Source organism: Oryzias latipes, chromosome 13, assembly GCF_053564925.1.
Source record: "Oryzias latipes strain Hd-rR chromosome 13, Olatipes_Hd-rR_3.1".
NCBI lineage: Eukaryota > Metazoa > Chordata > Actinopteri > Beloniformes > Adrianichthyidae > Oryzias > Oryzias latipes.
In genome coordinates, this window is record NC_136249.1 from 13,473,975 (window position 1) to 13,494,084 (window position 20,110).

The 20,110-nt window shown below is 38.8% G+C and overlaps 1 protein-coding gene across 1 annotated transcript in view; it reads right to left on the reverse strand.

The window, feature by feature from the left end:
* sphkap (SPHK1 interactor, AKAP domain containing) overlaps window positions 1-9,747 on the reverse strand; it is a 139,824-nt gene extending 130,077 nt beyond the window's left edge. Inside the window, exon 1 of the mRNA XM_078956484.1 lies at window positions 9,673-9,747. The gene's annotated coding sequence lies outside the window, so the exon portion shown is untranslated. The remainder of the gene's footprint in view (window positions 1-9,672) is intronic.
* Window positions 9,748-20,110: the final 10,363 nt, after the last annotated feature.

Sequence of the window (20,110 nt, forward strand, 5' to 3'; positions counted from 1 at the left end):
TCTGTCCCGTACTCCCTCCCTGGTGGGGGAAACCTACCCCTCGGCAACGGTGGCCATGTCCCTTGGGTGCTGGCTTTGCGGGTCCAGCAACCCTCTCTCCATTCAGGGAGAGGGATCCCTGAGTTCTCTGGCAAGAGCCAGGGATTACATCACATCTGAGTCTGGGGATGTCTGTGTCCCTGTGGTGCGGGTTCTGGTCTTTGCCCTCGAGAACCAGGCCTCTCAAAAATGTCCACTTCTGGGTTGTGTAGTCAAACCAGTTTTGACCCGGTGGCTGCCTGGATCATGAGGCGGGTCTCCCTTGGGGAGCCCTGGCTCGTGCCCAAGGTTGGGGGATGCTCAGAACTTCTGGGTGGTGGTGGGCTGCTCGTCTGGGGCTGGGAGTTCTCTCCTGGCGCGGGACCCTGTACTGGGCCCCCGGGTGCGGTAGGGGGGGCTATTATTCTGGCTGGGCTGGAGCTTGCACTCACTGTGCTCCTGTGCCTCCCTGCACTTTGGCATTCTGGGCCCCTGCCGCAGTATTGCTGGGCCTGGTCTGGGTGGCAGACGGGATTGCCTGGATTGGGTGAGCTACAGGTAGGACTTAAAACAAAATTGCTTAAAACTACCAACAAGAGCAAACTCAAAGCCAGTACAGTCACAGTCCACACCTCAACCTAACTGTGTTCAAAACCAACTGGCCGTAACTCATAAGAAGAAAGTGAAAAATTCTTGCAAAAGGTTGATGTGTTTTTTTCTGACTCACACCTGATTTTAAGGGGGTTCAAAGAGCCGACACAGACCTGCAAGAGCATTGAGGTGGTAGGGGAGAGTAAGAACTGCAAAGAATGTTGCCGTCAGACTCCTATCCTAACCACACATTGTTGTCAACTGAAGGTGGTGACCTTTTTCTAATGCAACATGTTTGGAAGTAGCCCGCCACGAGCAAATGGACCACACTCAATACAAGATTAAAAATCCAATTCCACACTTTTGAAAAGAGCATGAAAAGTTGCTATCAGCTCTGCGTGCATGGGAGTGTGTGTGTGTGTGGGGGTGTGTGTGTGTGTGAGAGAGAGAAACTGAGGGAAATATTTCACTTATCAGGAAAGAAGGAAAGGAGTCCATCCTTCTATTATCCCTTCTAATTCTGGTCTCTATCATGGTTTTATGACAAACTGAGCTAATCAGCGGGCTCAAAGAGAACAGGAGAAGAATCCGAGCTGGCTCTGAAGAACATGCCCCCTTCCACCCTCCATGCTGCTACATGTTCACTGTCTTTACATGAGCTTTACAGGAGATTGTAGGGAGTTGATCGGATTTCCGAATGTGTGTCAGAGGGACGGGTTTGATGACAAACTGTGATTATTTGAGGAGCAGCTTATCTCATGATGAGAATGATTGATGCTCAATCAGAAAAAACAAAGAATGAAACTTTTTAAAATTTTACTACTTATGTAGTTCGGCTCGGTGGTTTTGACTCAACAGTTGTCTATCAAGGTATGGTGTTATTTATGTGATAAATCTTTTAAGCAAAACTTGTTGGTAATTCAATCAAAAGTAAGAAATTGCACAACGAATACATTAGATATGGATCTGAATACATGGGTCATGAATCAATGCATAAAAGATTCAAATAACTTTGTGGTGATTTGATACAGTCCCATTCTTTTACAAAAATCCATACAATCTAGATATATATTATTCATTTGGTATTTGAAACTATAGATAAAAAGGCTCCTTAACATTACTGGCAATTTTATGTCAAAATGTCTGACACAAAAGCCTGAGACATAAAAACCTGACTTTTGGCCTTTAAACAGCCTGATATCTGGTTGTTTGTAAAAGTGTGTCACATTATATTATTCAGTTATTGTTTGCAGTGCTGTGAAAACATGGGTTATCATATGTTTAGTGCACACAACACACATCCCTCACTCGCTGACTTGTCACTTTATAAATAAAGTTGGAACAATAATAAGCGACAAAAACGATGATCAGAAAAAAAAGCCAAACATGAGCCAAACAACGGGGGACTCTGGGTCTCTAACCTCTCTCTTAAAATTAAATAGCCAATGGTAACTAATGAAGCCAAAACCCCTCTCGTTTGTGAGAAATGTGTCAAATTTGCAAAAAACAGCATTTGCAAGTGAGAGAAAAGGCAACACAGCACAAACAATAGGAAGACAAGTTTGAATTGGTTTTTAGCTGAGAACTTCTTTCATTTGATTGAAGTTACAAAAGTTTTGCTTTGAAAACCTCGTTTCTCATTCCCCTCTCAGTGAGTAGTGCACAACTAATGTCTCCGTGTCAATTATTCATGTATCAGTCTCCAAAATGAATGGGTAGGGAATGCTGGTAGTCCTAGAATAGCAATCAGTCTTTGCTTGGCTTTGACCCCTCCCACAGAGGTCACAGAGGTGACCCATAAAGCTGTGGTTGGAGTAGATTTTCCAGACGTTTGTGAGCGACTTTAACTCAGGAATCCAGCACCGCTCTGGTACCTTCTGGCCATACAAAAAGTTAACAAAGATTTTTCTTTTTAAGCTAAGAATTAAATGTCCTTCACTTTTATCAGTGCTCCCTGTAATAGAAAGCAGAGATTCAGAGCGGCGGCAAGCAGCTGCTGTGTGATGAACCAAGGGATCCTGAGGCTTCTTGGCTCGTGAAGATAAGGCTTCACTCCGCCCCCAACTCCCACTGCAGCGGTTCAGGCACAAGGGGACAAAACACATTTGTTTGCACAGTGTTAGCTGCTGACAACTCACTACATCATTGTTTTCCCAAAAGCTCATCCTATAAAAAGGGTTCATAAACACACATGAGCTGGAGACACGTATGTACAGCACAGTAGGATCGATTTAACAGGATGACAATGGAGACATGCTTCCAGCATATTCCTTTTTTATTCTCCTTTCACAGAGCATTTTAGGCACTCTCGCCTTCTGTCTAACACCTTCAGTTCTCACTCTGACACTTTTTAAAAGAAAAAAAAAGATCACACTGTGACCTTATGAGAGCTCGTTATGAGGAGAGGCGACTTCCATCCCCTTCATGCAACCAAAACCCAAAATCAAAGTTAAGCAAAATTTAGAAACTCCCTCAAAAATTCAAGTCAAAGTGAAATAATTCACTCTATTTGTCTCATAGACTTTTTCCCAGGTTTCTCTATAATCCGATTTTCAAACACAGAGTTCTTAAGTGATTTCATGAAACAAAAAAAGTTGAACGCTGTCATGTGACAAAGTTAAAAACTAAGTTGTATGGTTTTCTGCACATTTTCTGCTATTTTTTTATTGTAACATAATCATAAATCATATTTATTTTAAGTAATTAAGCCACTGCAGACAAACTGTCATTTCATTTCAACTCCCAGGATATTCATCTGATGCTTTGTACACACGGCCATGGGGACTTGAACACACTTTTAGTATATGGTGGTCACAACAGGCTGCCGTTACAAGCGCATGTACCTACAGTCGGTAGAGGCTTGGTGCAAAATGTCAAAGCGGTGGAAATTTCACAAATCTTGCTTCAAGGTTTTTCTTTCCCAGCTCTGGTTCTAAAAGACTTGGTGTCATATAATTTCAGCCGGACTCAAACCATTAAGCACCTTTAAGAGTGCGCAAACAGAGCTCTCAGCGAAGGAGGCGGGTTGCTCCACGCCAACTGTCCCGCCCACAACTCAGAGGCAAATTTCTAATGAGACACTGCCGATGTGAAACTACGACTTTAAAAATAACACAGGTTTTTTGGCTAAAAACTGTGCAGTCATTGCAAAAGACCACAGGGAATAGGTTAACAATAAAAGAAAAATGGAAGTGGGACTTTAAAAACTTGTGCAGGGATGTGTGAACATGGGAATTTTGAACACAGAAGCCTGAAACGCATATACGTGCACTTACATAGACATTTTATCGGAAGTGATTGCTTGAACACACTTTGCAAAGGGTGGCCTGGACATAGCTTCAGACACAGGAGAAGGTTTAAACACCTTCAGAGTGACCCAAAGAAGATGAGATTCATTTCATGAATCAAAGATTTTCCAAAAAGTCTGAACAAACAGTATTCCTTCAAAATTCTTTAGTTCTTCTTTCTATGTGGAAGCTTTGATTAACTTGAACGTTTTTTAAACACGATTTTCAAACCACACACTTTTTTTTCAGTGAGTTCCTGATGTCTAATAACAATCGAGTTTTGTTTTTATTCTCTCAGGCAGTCTCAAACTGAAGGGAGGAAAATTCAAAGAAATCGCAACGAAACTATTTGTGTGTGTCTGCTTCTGTGAGTGTGTTGGTCTGAGTGTTTTTCATGTTTGTGTGAGTGTTTGCCTTTGTGGAGGTGTGTTTGCATGAGTGTGTGTATGTGTGTGTTTGTGCCTGCGTATTTGTGTGTATGTGCGCATACATTTGTTTGTGTGTGTGTGCACATATTTTTTGGTGCACTTATTTGTGTGTGTATTTGTGTGTGTGTGTGCATAGGTTTGTTGTTAATGTGCACATGTGTTTATGTGCATATTAATGTGAATAGGTGTTTGTTTGTGTGCTTGTATTTGTGTGGGTGTAGTAGCGTGTGTGTGTGAGTGTAAATGTTTATGTTTTCACGTTCATGCATATTTCTGTGTGTGCATATTTGTGAATGTCTATGTTTATGTGTGTAAGTGTGTGTTTTTGTGCGCATCTTTCCATGTGTGTGTGTTTGAGGAAAACCATCCGTGTATCTTAAATGAAAAGAAGCGTTTGTTGTGCTGCGTTGTTGTTATTATAGATCACTTTGTGCTGCAGAGCGAGGTTCACAGCCCGCCTGTACAGTGTGTGTACATTAACTCTTTGTGTGATGCTATGAAAGTCTAAAAGCATTTCAATTATTCAAACAGTTTGGAGACCACAGAACCATGTTCAGCCTGAAACAGCTCCAATCCAGAATCACATGAGAACGCTTCGGGTTCCAACGCTGACTCAAAACCCGAGTCCACTGAGTGAAATGAACAACTTCAAACTTGACAAAACAGCACCAATCATTTTCAGTGTATGAGCAAGTCCTAAAAGACAACAGTGTTTCATGTGGTCCTTTAGCTAAATGGATGAGGCTTATCAAAGCACTTTCTCCACACAAACATCAGTGAATGCAGAGTCAGCCGATGCCTGATGGAGGAAGCTCACTGCCAGTGAAATAACAGATCACACTCACTTATCTACACCCCCAATAAACGCAGAGTTAAGAGCCCCTTCTACTTATCCAGTAAACTACCTGCTGCAGTAAAAGCCTCTTTAGGGTTTTGGTTTTTCTCTTGCGCCTTTTCCTGTCTTAAAATATCTTTCTCAGTCTTTTTTATTCTGGTTGTTTGAAAGAATTGTTCAACTTTCCTAAAGTTTGGTTCAGTTCAGCTTGGCGTTGACAAAACTTTAAAGGGTCTATATCATGCTATTCGTAAACCTTTCAGAGTAAACTATATCCATATGTATGATATATTACCATTGGCACTCTAAAGAACCCTGTTTTAATGAAATATGTTATTTTTCTAGTCTTTCAGTGGCTCCAAAACTCGTGCTTACATCTCCATACTAAAAAGACGGTCTGTATGTTTTTTTCAGGTCAGCCAACAAGGGAAGAACAACCATCTGTAGTGGTCAATGGAGAGAGATTGGAAGTCGTAGAACAATTCAGGTATATTGGCGTAATCTTCGATTCAGACTTAACTTTTAAGGATCATGTAAAGAAAATATCTTATATTGTCAAATTTAATCTGTCAAATTTTACGTAAATTAGGTCTGCTCTGACTACTGAGGCAGCAAAGGTTTATGTGATTCAATGATTTTCACTCGTGTAACTTATTGTCTGACTACATGGTCCCAGACAAATGAAAGCACTTGGAAACCCCTCATGTCTCTGTGTAAGAGAACCCTAATAATTTTAGACAAAAAGCCTCTGCATTATCATTACTGTGACATTCTAAGTAAGTATAGCTTAATGGATTTTGAAAGTCACAAAATTTTCATGGATGCCTGTCTCATTCTTAAAGTTTTGAATGGGCTGCCCCCTCCTCCCTCATTAGATTTTATAAATAAAAAAACAAATGTTGGAATAGGCACCTGGACTGTAACTCGAGGGGACTGTAATGCACAGAGGCACATAACTAAACTGTGAAAACTATTCTATTTTCACAACAGCTCTTAAACAATGTCTGAAAACAAACCAGTCCTGCAGACATTGATGATATTTTTCTTGGGGTTTTTGGACTCATGTTTTATTGTAAATAACTTTTGTAAATATCTTTATCACTAATATTGTGCTATTTAATTCTGTTGTAAATGTAATTGTTGAACCTTTTACCCTGCCTTAGGACAACGGATGGAATTTTTGCCAACTCTGGCATATTTATGTTGAAGCAGCTGCTGAAACACAAAAGTTGCACTGTCCTAATTTAAATAAATAAATAAAAAAAACACATTTTTGGAGTATAAGTTGCGTTATTTGCCATAGTTTGACTGGGGGGGGGGGCAACTTATAGGCTACTCAGGAGTGACTTATTTGTGATTTTTTTTTTTAACTAAAAATGGGCTTATTTATTCATTATTTTCCTATAACAACTGTTTGGCACTGTAGGTGTGTGTATTAGTATCTTCTACTGACAGCAGCACAGAAGAAGAAGTGCTATTCAGGCTCAGTCCAAAACCAAACATGAAAGAGAATATATTGTTTTCCTCCTGAACTTTATATTTTTTTAATTGCATCGAGATATTATTTTTCTTGTTTTAATTTTTTCCTCCTACTGATGCAGGACAGCAAGTCGTCAAACTGGGTCACACAGAGACTGAAGTATAATATAATACACAGTCAATACTTCAAATGAGGCTAAAAACTTAAGAAGCTCCTTCTACTCACTGCGGGAGTAGAAGGAGAAGCAAATTTGATGTTCATTGAAAAAGAGGCAGTGGATTCTAATTTGATGCATGAATCACATGGAAACAGTATTACAGGCTTGGTGGATTTGTTCAGAAGCGTCTCACTTTTCTCCTGGAATTGCAACTCATACTCGAGTGAAACTTCATTTTCGTCATGCATCTTTGCTATATATTTTTTGTCTGCTGTGTATGCTGCGTGTAATCCAAAAAAATACAATGAAAAGCTTTATATAAAAGCCATTTGTCATTACATGTTTAACTGTTTATTAATTCAAATTAAATTATTGGCATGTTTTAGTGTGCACTGGTGAATAAACCATCTGAAGAAAAATGTTCACAACATTATTAAGTTTTTGTACTTCCATCAAGATAAAGCATTGTAGGCAGATCAAGATCAAATCCAAAACTGATATAAAAACTGTGAGAATATTTCAGATGTTCTCTTTGTTGACGGTTTTTGTCAAATTGCAAGTGTGTTTGTGTTTCTGAGTGAGCGTGCATGTTTTGCTGCAGCAGTAGTGAGGCAGCAAATTAAACAGTCCTGGATTTGCTGTGGTTCACAGGAACAGCAGCGGTAATCTGAAGGAAATTAGCTCCTTTAAAGCCTTAATTAAAAACTCTCTCTTTAATGTGTTTACTCGTGTTCGGCACGAGCTACAAACGGCAAGTACAGCCATTCATAAATATCATGAGACTTTACAGAAAAATTCTGTTTATTTCTTTTTGCTAATCTTCAGTCTCTGCAATTTAACTTTTTCATTTAAGTCCAAACCACAAAGGATTTTCAAAGTCTTCCAAACATCCAAATACAAAAACTGATTTATTCTTATTCTAATCTAGTTTGGTGTGACAAAGTTTCACTATCCAAAAATCTTTTATTAGAGTTTATTTCAGTAAATTGAAAAAAGAGGAATGCTAGTATAAGATGGCCCAGACGTGCAAATTGCTTGACGCAAAAACATTTTGTAGATCTCACCGACTGTTAAAAAAACAAAACAAATCTGAAAAAAAAAACAGAATTACATTTTAAAAAGAAAAAATTAGGTAACAAAATTCCAGAAACCAAAATGGAAAAGTATTTTAGAAAAAAAAGTAAATTCCGTAAAACAAAATGAAATGTTGGAAAAACAAAAGGCACTAAGGAAACCGTAAAAGGTAGGTCCCATGGGACATCGCTGATTGGATGAAAATATCCATAGACAAATGTCATCATCCAATCAACGATGTCCTATAAGACATTTTCCAGTTTCTTGTGTTACGTATTTTACCATTTCAATAAAATTTCTGGAAATTACTTTGGCTTTCCGAAAAATGTTTTCTTTCTTACAGAAACCCTCCTAGCTCCTACATGAGGGTTTTCTTTCCGGAAAATTGTCAGATATGCAATAAATGTAGATGGTCTCCAAGGGTGCTGCTGTGTCTCAACATCCTTCACATAAAAGTGATCCAGTTACACTGGCTCAAATAGCTATGATGACATGATCACTCTAGCTCTAATAAATAATTTTGCTGATGCTACATGCTATCTGAAATATCTTATTGTCGATATTAGCATGAAGCTGGCTTGTTCTTCTTCTTCACCTTTTGGCATATCCCATTAGGGATTGCCACAGCAAATGAGCTTTGACTGATTTGCACAGGTGCATGGATGTCCTCCCAAATAATCCTGTATTTCTTATACACTCCTGAATATAGCTCCTTGCTTTGCTCCATTCTGTTGCCTTCACATGTACTGTAGACCAGTGGTCTTTAACCACCGGGCAACGGACCGGTACCAGCCCGTGGATCAATTGGCATCGGACCGCAGAAGAAATAATTAATTATGCTTGGTTCTTTTTTTTCTTTTCTTTTACGTTTCGACAATCTTTTATTTTAAAAGATCTTTTATTTTGAAAAATAACCGGATCCTGGGTGGAGGCCCCGAGGAAGACCCAGGACACGCTGGAGAGACTACGGCTCTCGGCTGGTCCAGGAATGTCTGGGGGTCCCCCCAGAGGAGATGGGGTTGTGAGGGGCTGTAAGCTAGGTGGAGAGCGTATAAACAAAGGTATGATGGGAAATGGGAAAAGGGTTACTCTGAGCCTACAGTCCCTGTTTCAAACAGTCTGATCGTTTTAGGCATGGCTGTAAACCCAACAAAAAAGTTTATTTCAGTTTAAGGAACTAATTCGATGATTCGATTCTTACTTTTTGTGTTTAAACAACAGGGAAAGAAAGAGCAAACCACAAGATCTACAAATAACTATAATTTAAAGTTCATACAACAAATGCTTTCAATCAATAGAAGTCAAGCCAAGTGTGTTGAAGTACTGTATACTTTAATGCATTAATTCCTAACAATTTATGTCGTATGTTTTCTGCGGGAAGGCCTTAAAACATCCAGAAATCATAGATTTGACACCACAACAACTAGAAAACACAGACACCTTGTTAGCCAAGCACTTGACTTAACATTGAAAAGTAAAACATTCAGTTTAAAACAAATGTGCTGCTTGGATGTCAGCAAACAAAACACTTGTGCAGTTCAGACCTGCCTAAAATCAGGCTGAGCGTTAGCCTCCCCCTCAAATAAAAGTTCTGTTGCTCACAGAGCCACTTCAGCAAGAAAGCACAAGTGATTGTGGCATTGTTTTTGGAAAAGACCTTTGATAACACGGCCCACGTATGAAAAAAATTACAAACAAAAAAGCACAAAAGGCACCTGCGCCTACCCGCCCTTCCTGCTATTGTCTGCAGAAGCATGTCTGAAAGCAACAGGTATTATTACAAGATGACCAAAAGCACTCACCGCACTCATGAGGGCCGATCTAACGGGAGGGAGGTTCGTCCGCTATTCCCCTCCGATTCAAAACCACTCCAAGCTCTCCTGCTGTGCTGTTGCCTGTAACTGTTGCTTGGGATAGAGGGCATCTGGTTTGTATACGTGCGTTGGTGTATGTGTGCGTCTCTGTGCACCTAATCCCTGCTGAGCAGAGTGGGTGCTAGGCAGCAAATGCTCGCTGGAGAGCAAGGCACAAACAGCAGGGGTTAAATTGGGATCTATTATGTGTCTGGGAAGTGCTTTCTTGCTGACACAGTCATTTGTTGTTGTGTGATATTTTACAGACCACTAAGGCATTAGGCATTATTCCTCACAAAAGACTATTTCAGACTGCTTTTATATTGTTTAGTGTCAACCCAAAGACAGCAGTTTGATTTAACAACTCATGTGATCCCAGTTTTCACTTTTCACGTGGTGGACATCTTAACTGAAAAAGGAAACAGAGGAAGAACAGCAAAAGGTTTAAAGGCCCTCTGAAATAAAGGTCATGTTTTTGGTGTTTTAGACATGTTCTTGTGGCATTTTACTGATGATGGAGGACATCAATACAAAAGCTTAAAATACATTTTTTAAAACAGTTGTAACATAACATCAAATAACAACATAAATACACACACACACATATCACTTCAAAATATTTGCTCATGATCTGCAAGATATTCTTACATTAAAAATACTCTGGATTTGCATTAATAAATAAACAAAGTGCAAAATGGTTTATTGCATCTTGGAAAAAAACTAAAATGTATCTATATATATATATATACTTTGGTATATATCCCTGCTCAGCTCCATTCTAATGGATCCACTTGTAGACAAATAGATCCATGTTCGTCTTCGTTTTCCTCGTCTGAGATGGAGTCTGAATTAAAACTGTACGGCTGGATAACTCCAATATTTGCTATTTTTGTTGCACCAATAATGTTAGGTTTGGGGTGTGTGGAGCAGTAAGCTAGCAGGAGAATGTGTAAACAGACAGCTAATTTATGGGTGATGGGAAGTGGGGGCAGGGTTGGTCCACACCACCGGTCGCACCCACAGGTGACTTTCTAAGGAAGTCCTGTCGCTCTGCAGAAACTATGTCCTAGAAAACGACACAGGACTTTTGATTTTTGCTAAAAACAGAATCATCATATTTAAAAGACCACTAGAAACACTTTAATAATAGATCAAAAGATGATTGGAGTGGGTCTTTAGGAATATCGTCATATACTTGAACTACAGGTACTTCCTGACCAAACATTAATGTTCACATCTCTCAGCCCATGACCTTTCTACCCGTCTGCAATTTGGTCCAATTAGCAAGTAAATTTGCCTTTGAAGAAAACAAGTTTCTAAAAAGAGTGAAAATCCTTCTTCATGTCTGAGAAATAGCTGTGATGGTGAAACACGCATCATGAGGTGAAGAAGATCCATCCTTTTTCTAAACCCATTTAGTCCCTGTTTGGGTCATGGGGTTGCTGGAGCCTATCCCAACAACTGTTGGGTAAAAGTCGGGTAAACCCTGCACAGGTCCCCAGCCTGTTAATTCCTAGAGAAAATCCACAAGGATACATGAAAACAACTCCATACAGAAAGGATCCAGCTGGGATTTGAACCAGGGTCGTCTTGCTGTGAGGCAAAAGTGCTTACCACTACATTACCCAGCAGCCTTGAAGTATAAAATAAAGTATGTCTTTTGTAAATAAAGTAAGTTTTACAAACACCCTACACTATGTTTCAATAAATCATTCTAACCTCATTTCCTGTTCAAAGCCTAAATTTTTATTATTAATCTTTTTGCTGTTAAGATGAAATGAAAATGTAGTTTAAAAAGCTCTTATGTACTAAAGCCAATGAGATCAGAGTATTAACAGAGTTTGCTTTACTGAACAATATCAGACAACGAGGGAGCTTCATCTGCTCCAGAGCTTGCTGTGTCAACAGCTGAGATGGAGAAAGCCGGGTGTTCCTCTGTCCAGCTGAGAAAGCTCCTAATGACCTCACTGTCGTTTACGCCGCCGCATGCATACAACTGAAGATTAGAATAGATTACTGGGCTCCCTAATGATCTCTAATAGGCCTAGTCCTTGACATAAAAAGGCCAGTTTGAACTGACAAGACACTGTTTCTGCTGATGTCCTTCAGAAGCCCACTGAAGCCTAAAACACAGTAGCATTTAATGAAAATGGGCAACGTTGCTGTTTCCAAGCACATAATTGTGGCTACTCGCCTAGTTACTGTTGCAGAGTCCACGCAAGATGTTTAGCTGAAGATCCTAAATTCATCTCCAAATAGGTGAAATTGTCAAATAAAACCAAAAATAATCTGAAATAAGTTCTGCAGAGCTTCGTGGTAAACTCCAGCACACGCTCTGAAACCCAAACATTGTATTCCGATATCTTCTGGAGGTCCAGCATGGTGTTCCGCAGACATTATTCAGTCCATGCTTATCGCCGTGTTCCCCCACAGAAAAACCAGACTGAGATGATGCATGAGGACAGCAATTGATGTGTGAAGGGAGGGAAGCTGATAAAGGCTTTTCTCTCTCTCTGCACTCTGTTTTTGTCACAACAGATGATACAGCAGAGGCTTTTTACACACAATAACTGATAAACACAAATAAAGAATGGACAGATGATAAAAGCGTCAATTTCTGCATGTCTTTGCTGAAAATTGACATGCAAAAATGTGGGGAACATTTTGTTTGGTTAGGAAGAATCGCAAAAGGTGGGACAGCATCAAACCTTTCCCACTAAACTTCAGGAAAGGCAGACCTGCAGAGATGCAGTGTGTGAGGGAACCATTGAGGCTCAGACGGGAAGCAAAAATACGCATTACACTCAGGAAAATGTGATTTAAACATGTAAGAACAGAATGAAATCACATTTATGAATTATGCCAACCCTTTATGCGTAAAGATTAGAGTTTTGATCAGTAAGAACTTTTCCATGGAAGGAACAATGGATGTTCCCAGATGCATCATTTATTTTGAAAACATTTTTATAATAAATTACATTTAAAACATGTTTTGAAACAAAGATTAACGTAATGACAACAACATTTCTCACTTCTACCTACATCTTTTATTCTGCATGGCAACATGTTCAAAATCAGCCTCATATTGAAGCTTTTTTTAGTCATTCTGATAAAAAGCTGCAGTCCATTACAGTTTATTACAAAAAGCAGGTTGTCTTGTTCATGAAGAATCAGACATGAAAAATCCATTTTTCACTTCTCTACATCTTCCAGGTACAGAAGTGGTGAAGTGATGGAGGAGATGAAAGACCAGACTTTGACAAAAGTGTGGATGCAGCAGAATGACGGTGGGCCAAAGCGAATTCAAAGGTCAAGTGTGAACATGTCATCTGCAAGATGGCTGGGAAAAGATCAAGAAGGGGCAGAAAATAGGGAACATTTAAATATTTATGATAAACTGCTATGAAAACATGACTGCAACTTCTAATCTGACTGCACTCTTTGATAAGCATGTGGGTTCTCAGGTTTTAGGTTTTAAAGTGCTCTTTGCTTTGTTCAAAAATTGTGTGCTTTCAAAAAAACATCACTTCCTCCATCACTTGTAGCCGCCGGTCTGACTTAGGATGTGACATTCCATCTGACTTCTTCTGATTGTCTCAGAAGGGGTAGTTAGCAATATTTTGAAAGGAAATTCATCCTCTTGTCCAAACACATCTCCTAGTGACAATCTCAACGGGGGAAATTTGGATTTTTTATGGATAACATACCCCAAAATGGATGCAATTTTCGTGACAAGGTTGAACCGAAACATCTGTAATGTCGTGCAGAAGCAGTAACTGTAAGAGTGATCCTTTCTTTGATCTGGGGTCCGAAACTGTGTTGCTTTTAGTTGTTCCCTCATACGCTGTGGCTTTTCTCCTACTGTCCTCCACATGTGAGAGCTCTAGAACCTCCTTCTGGTGAGAAAGGGGTGATTTGTTGTGAAGGTGATCATAGACCGTTATTTGTCTGACCCTGTGATGGATTAAGAACTTCTCACTTTTAAAATAACACTCGAATGGAGTCAGAAACTCAGCACAATCCACATCCATTTATGACACAGTTTAGCGTAATCCAGATCTTTGGAGTTGGTAAATCTTGATAACATTTGGGCTGGAAACTCTTGTGGGTAAAAGCTGAGGGCCTCTGGCCCATCGTCAGAATGTCATGGCTGGAAGCAGCAGTGGAAACACGAGCACAGTGATGCATCTGTTTCCTAAGATCTTTGCAAAAAGGTCTACTGTGGACCTGAAGAAACTTGTATTACACACCTGATTCTTTATGCTTATCTTTGGATTATAATAATCGGAAATCTTGTATTTTAATGGGATTGTGTGTCTTTTTCTGTCAAAAAAGAACTCATTCCCTGACTAGAAGCAAACTAATAGAAAAGAGAGAACACCACAAACATGTGATGAAAGCAGCAATTTTCTTGACTTTAATTGCGGTCATTTTCTTTTTATTCTTGTTTGAAGAAAAATTGCTGCCGAGGCAGAATACAAATGAAAGTGTGAAGAGTTCCAGCAGAAGAAGAAAAAATGTTTTAGTAGAATTCAAAGAGCTGACGATTCAACAGAGCAGGAAGAAATGCAGAAGCAGCTCACAGACATGAGAGGTGGAGGAGTGAAAACAAATCTAACACCAAAAGCAGAGCAACGAAACAGGACACATCTGTTAGAAAAAGAAACACTACGGGTATAACCATTCATTTGAAAAATGACATGAGTCATTTCATAATTAGTGGTTGCCGATCTGATTCATTGATATATTTTATCATAACTACCGGTTTATTCAATTTATTTGAAAATTTAAAGGAAATTTTTGTGATTTTAGTCTATTTAGTCTATGATTTTTCTTATCAATGGGTTTCAGCCTGTTGGCGAATTCACTGACCTAAGATCGATCCGGTATACCTTTAGCCTAAAATTCAACCAGTGTGTGTCACAGATAAATACCTGGATACTGAACAGTGCAGGTGAAGTTTTCCAGATTCCTTGTATTTCTTGCAAGATAATCAAGTGTAAATTAAATATGTGTACAAACGAAAAAGTAAACAAGAATTAATGACAAATCCATTCACATTTTAGTTTCATGAAGTTCAGTCCACTGTTGTTTTCCTACATCAAAATAATACAAACGGAACATGATTAGAACATTCTCCCACACTGTATGGTCACTTGTTGGACTACAATGATGATCATATTTTGCTGCCATCTCATATATGTGTTGTCCACTGTGATGCACTGCATCATTTTTATGTTATAGTAAATTAACTCTACTCTACCTTTTAAAACTATTTTCTAACGGTAAGGGTCAATTCGAATTACAACAGATAAGACAGATGGATCTGATCAGATCATAAGAATAGAAATTGATTCAGCGATTAAGTCGATTAATTGTTAAGAATCAATGGATCCTAAGACTCAATTGATCAGGTCGCCCAATCCTTTCTGGTAATCCTCCACCATGCCTGTTTTCCAGTTTTCTCTGCATAGCTTTCTGTTGATTCAGCTGACTCAGGTGTCTCATCATTCAAACTGACTGAAAACACCTGATCCAGGTAATCAACAATGAGATCTGGAGACCAAGCAGGATGGTAGATCTTGAGAACCGGGATTTGGCAGCAATGCAGGATGTTATGCAAATAAGAAAAGCAGAAAGTCCTCGTGTCCTCTGTCCAGTGGACTTTTTATCTGAAGGTGGCATCATTTTTCAAACCATCTCATCCTCAAAGAAAGCTGGTGAAAGCTGACATGAAGGAGTGATTTCACTCCTCAAACACTTCATTGTGCACCAACTTTTCCGAGTATGAATTAAAAATAAATGTTATGGTATTCAAATTCATTACACAGTTTGCACAAAGGCACTGCTGGGTTTCCTTTAATGCTTACTCAGATTTTTATTAATGGACCTCCTTGACTGTTTGCCTAAAGAAATATTGGCACATCTCTGAACTCCACCTGACCTGAGCTCTTCAGCTTCACTGATCTGCTGCTGCGTCATCCAGACGCCTTGGAAAGGCCACAGTTAGACGGGCATAAAACATTTTTACAGTGTCTCATATTAAGCCCTAATTAACCAGATGAATGTTAATGAGGTGGCTCATTATCAGTCGATAACAGAAGTGGATGAGGAAGAAAAGATCTTTTTCACATGGAGGCTATGATGCCACAAAAGAGGAAAGAAAGCCCAGACTATAACAGTAATAAAGGCATAAATTAAAAAAAAGACCATATAAAGTAGAGTAATAAAAAAACTGAACATTTTTTCTCATTAGAACCACATCTATGCAAGATGTTATCATCTGTTTTCTTAAAGAGTCACGACTAAATGCAATGTAGAAACAAGAGAATCCCTTTCCACAGCCTACATCTCAAAACATGAGATGCTGTGAGTTTCTGAGATTAAAAAAAGGGTGCCCTTACTATGTTAGAGACATGCTGAGTAATAAGATTTTGAATTCTTACAAAGACTTCTCACTCTGTTTTGGAGATGTTTCTCAGAACAACATGGATTGGTGAAAAAGGTTTTTTCTCATGGGTCCATATCAATATGTCTGAAACTCCAAAAGTGGTTCATCAGATTCCTGTTTTTTGTGTTATTTTATCTTTACTCAGGATTCTAGTAGTTAAACTCCAGTATCAGACAAACTTGGGGTTAACTTGGGAACATTAGTTCTGGAAAATCCTGTCTGACTTTAAATGATGATTCTGTTTGAACCCACAGAAGAACGTTTTGGGCAGGAGACTGTTTAGCATAGAGAGACCCAGTACAGGGTTCAAAATCCAAGACAGAACTTCAATTAGCAACTCAGGAAGAGCTGAGTACAGACAGAAGTACAAACAGGAGTACAGGCAACAACACAGGGTAGATCTAGAAGAGATCCAGCTCAAAACAGGCTATAAACAGGTTGGAAAGCTGCAGAGAGAAAACAGTTTCCTGACGGAGACCTGGTGGTGAACAGACCAATATAGGTGAACAGGTACTGTGTGTGATGAAGGTGAGTGCTTGGCGAGGCGGAGCAGACATTGAGAGGGCAGAATCCTGACAACTTCATCGTTTCTGCTTGATCAGTTAACTGTGGCAAAAGGGTGATCACATTGTTTCTGTTACCCAACACTGGCTCCAACTTTGTAAACATCTTCCCCCAACAGAAATTATGTCCGAAATTTCCAACAAACACCAAAGGAGTAAAAGATAGATAAGAAATCAGACTTTGAGTAAGTTGTAATGTAGAAGACTCCATCTTTTAACCGTCCTTTATTTCAAGCCTCAATCCCCGTTTCTTCTGTACTTGCTCTGAGGAAGACGATTTTCTACCTAAAGTGTTATAACATCACAAAAAAATACATGTGCGCTCCTTCCACTACCTGCTGCAGGTTTTGGACAGCAGTGTCCTGGTTCTACATGCAGATATTCCTGTCAACAGCAACTCTGACGCGCATAATCCAAATGTCACCTGCCACTAAAACATTCCCATAATAATTAACCCCGGTTATGACAAGGACCTTTCTCAGACTGTTTCTCACCCCTTTAGACAGAATGAGAGTCTGCTCCCTCGTCAGCCCAACACTAACCCTCCTCCTCTTCATAAACATTATTAATCTCATGAATTTGATGGACTGGAATTTACAAAGCTCTTTTACGGATCATTTTACACATTTGCAGAAGACAGAACATTAAAAAATGCAATGGATGAGAAAAAGTTCCTTAAGATTTTTTAAGGAAAGCATGTCCACAAAGACAAAAAAATTCCCTGAATGTCCACATAAAACATTCAGTAAAGACAATAAACACTAAAATTATAATGGATTTTCAAATAAGTCCAAGTTTTTATTTTCAGCAGGACAACAATTTTCAGTATCTTCCATAAAATGCAGACATTTATCACTATGTAAAAAAATTATGAAGGTTGCATAAATGATTTTAGCTAAAAGTGATGTGTGTTTGGATTCTATAAAACAGGCAAAATATCATCATCTGTTGGGATATTTTAAAATTTTCTATCAAATATTTCAGCTAAAATGTGTTTGTTTGTTTTTTTATCGCAGACATGATAAAAAAAAAAGCTATAAGTCCACAAACGTATTGAGTCTAAAATTTTAGCCTCCAGTGTAACGCAAATTAAAAACAGTTCTTACCCAATTCTGATGTCTTTTTGGATCATTATCTTGATGGGAGAAACCACCGTGGCCTGAAGTTGGAAAGCCAGCAAACAGAATTGTATTAATTAGCTGCAGTATTTACATAATCATAATTTCCCCCTAACACTGTTTAGTTTTTGCTTAAAAAAGAACTCACAGTAGTTTGCTCCCAGCTACATGTTTGAACACAGAATATGAGTTTTTTTTTTTCTTATTTCAAGCTTCTCTCAAATGTCAACAGTTGAGTCTCCATTGATACAGTAGACACTTTAGAAAAATGATTTGCAGATTTGAAATATTTTCTACAAATGTGTCGCTGAGTGAGCAACTGCAAAAGCAAGAATGGATCTTTGATTCTCCTCCTCTGACAGAAGAACAGCCACACTTTTGCCACTATCACCAAGTGCACTGCTATTTTTTGAAAAATTTTCAGACTTTTACAGTCTGGAAAAGACGATAGTAGAAAGGAGGAGAAAAAAACAGTTTTTTTCTCATACAATGGGGTTTGTTTACATGTTCAGAGCTTCTGTTTGTCTTTCCAAAAAAAAAGGTTAAAGTCCCTGCAGTGAAGTTCCTTCATTACCAATCTTTGTTGATCCAGGCGTCTGACTGAAAGACAAATGCTTGTAAATAAGATTGGAATTGTGTTACAGCAACCTCAAACGAAAGTCCTTGTGACCTGGACCTCCTTCTTCAGAAGCTCCAAGGATAAAAAACTCTAAAAATCGCCTGCTATTTTGGTTTTTGTGCATAATAATGTATTTTTTTCTCCTATTTGTTCTTTTTTTCCCTCTCATAACTCTCGTGAGTTCATTAAACTGAACATGTTCAGCTGTTTCTCAAAAAGACGGAGCTCCCTGCCCTTCAAAACCTTCCAGTCAAATCTCTTTTCTTCAGCGTCTCTCTAATTCTTCTGTCATCAGCTTTAATATTTCACACTCTGGGAGCTGTGAAGCCTAAACTCTGTTTCCTTTCTGCACTTTCTCTGAGCACCACCTGACCTTGCGGTGAACCTGATAGAGCTGCAACTGGGAATGCTCTGGAAAACATCTTGAATGGGTCTCCATTAGTGAGTGGTTCCAGAGCGACGGACTCTGAGTTGAAAGAGCCTTAAGTAGTAAAGGAGTATAGTTGCTGGAAAAAAACAAAAGATCAAAGATAAAATTGAAATTATGTTTATTTACCGACAGCTAAAATCAGAGAGCTATGGAAACGTATTACAGGGTGACAGGAAGCAGGTGAGGTTAGGAGTGAAACTGCAACAGCTGTGATGAACAAACAGATTGAATGAAACACAGAAATTATGACAAATATCAAAGTTATGATGGTCATCTGGAAAACCAAGGAAACACACAAGACACTTTTAAGCTGAGCCAGAAACTGTTAAAGTCCCACTTTGATCATCTATTGATCTATTTAAAAGTGTTTCCAGTGGTCCTTTAATTAATCAAAAAAATCGCAAAACCTGTGTCGTGTTCTAGGACATAGTTTCTGCAGAGCGGCAGTATAGTTCAGTAGAAATTTGCCTCTGAGTTGTGGGCAGGACTGTTGGCATTTTAAGAGACTGGAGAAGGGAGCTTGTGGCCCATCCAGCGTATTTTCTACATCTCAAATACATTCCTTTTCAAATCGAATTCTTATCGATTTGAATAAATAAATACTCTGAAATGCAATTTTGAGCTTACTTTTCCTCCCATATGTCCTCCATCTTCAGTGAAATTCCACATGAACATGTAAAAAACAAAAAATACTGTTTTTATTGGAGTGGGTCATGCCAGAGAGAAAGTTTTCACAGTAGTCTGAGGGGAAAGGAAATGTACAGATCACTTACTCATAAAATAGCTTTACTTATTTTATTCTATTCAATCCTGTTTTTCAAACTAAATCAAACTTGATCCATAAAGTACTTTTCATACATATGTAACACAAAGGGCACACAAGAGTATGCATAATCAAAACAATTTTTAATTTAAAAACTAAAAGCAAAACAAAGACCATCATCAAAAAAAAAAAGTAACCCCACCCTTCCCTATTCACAACTTTAACCGTAAAATGACATATGAATAACATGCTAAATAAAAATCCAGTGGGGTGGGTAATTGATATTTTGGGGACCTGTCCACACCAGTGGATATTTTGATTGTTTAGGTGAAAAAAATCTCCTTCCTTTGAGTTTCAGAGTAAAAGCTGGACGTCTTAATTCTTCAGACCAATATTGTGGCTGGAAGTCATTTTTCCCTCAGAGGAGCTTTGTATCCACTGCT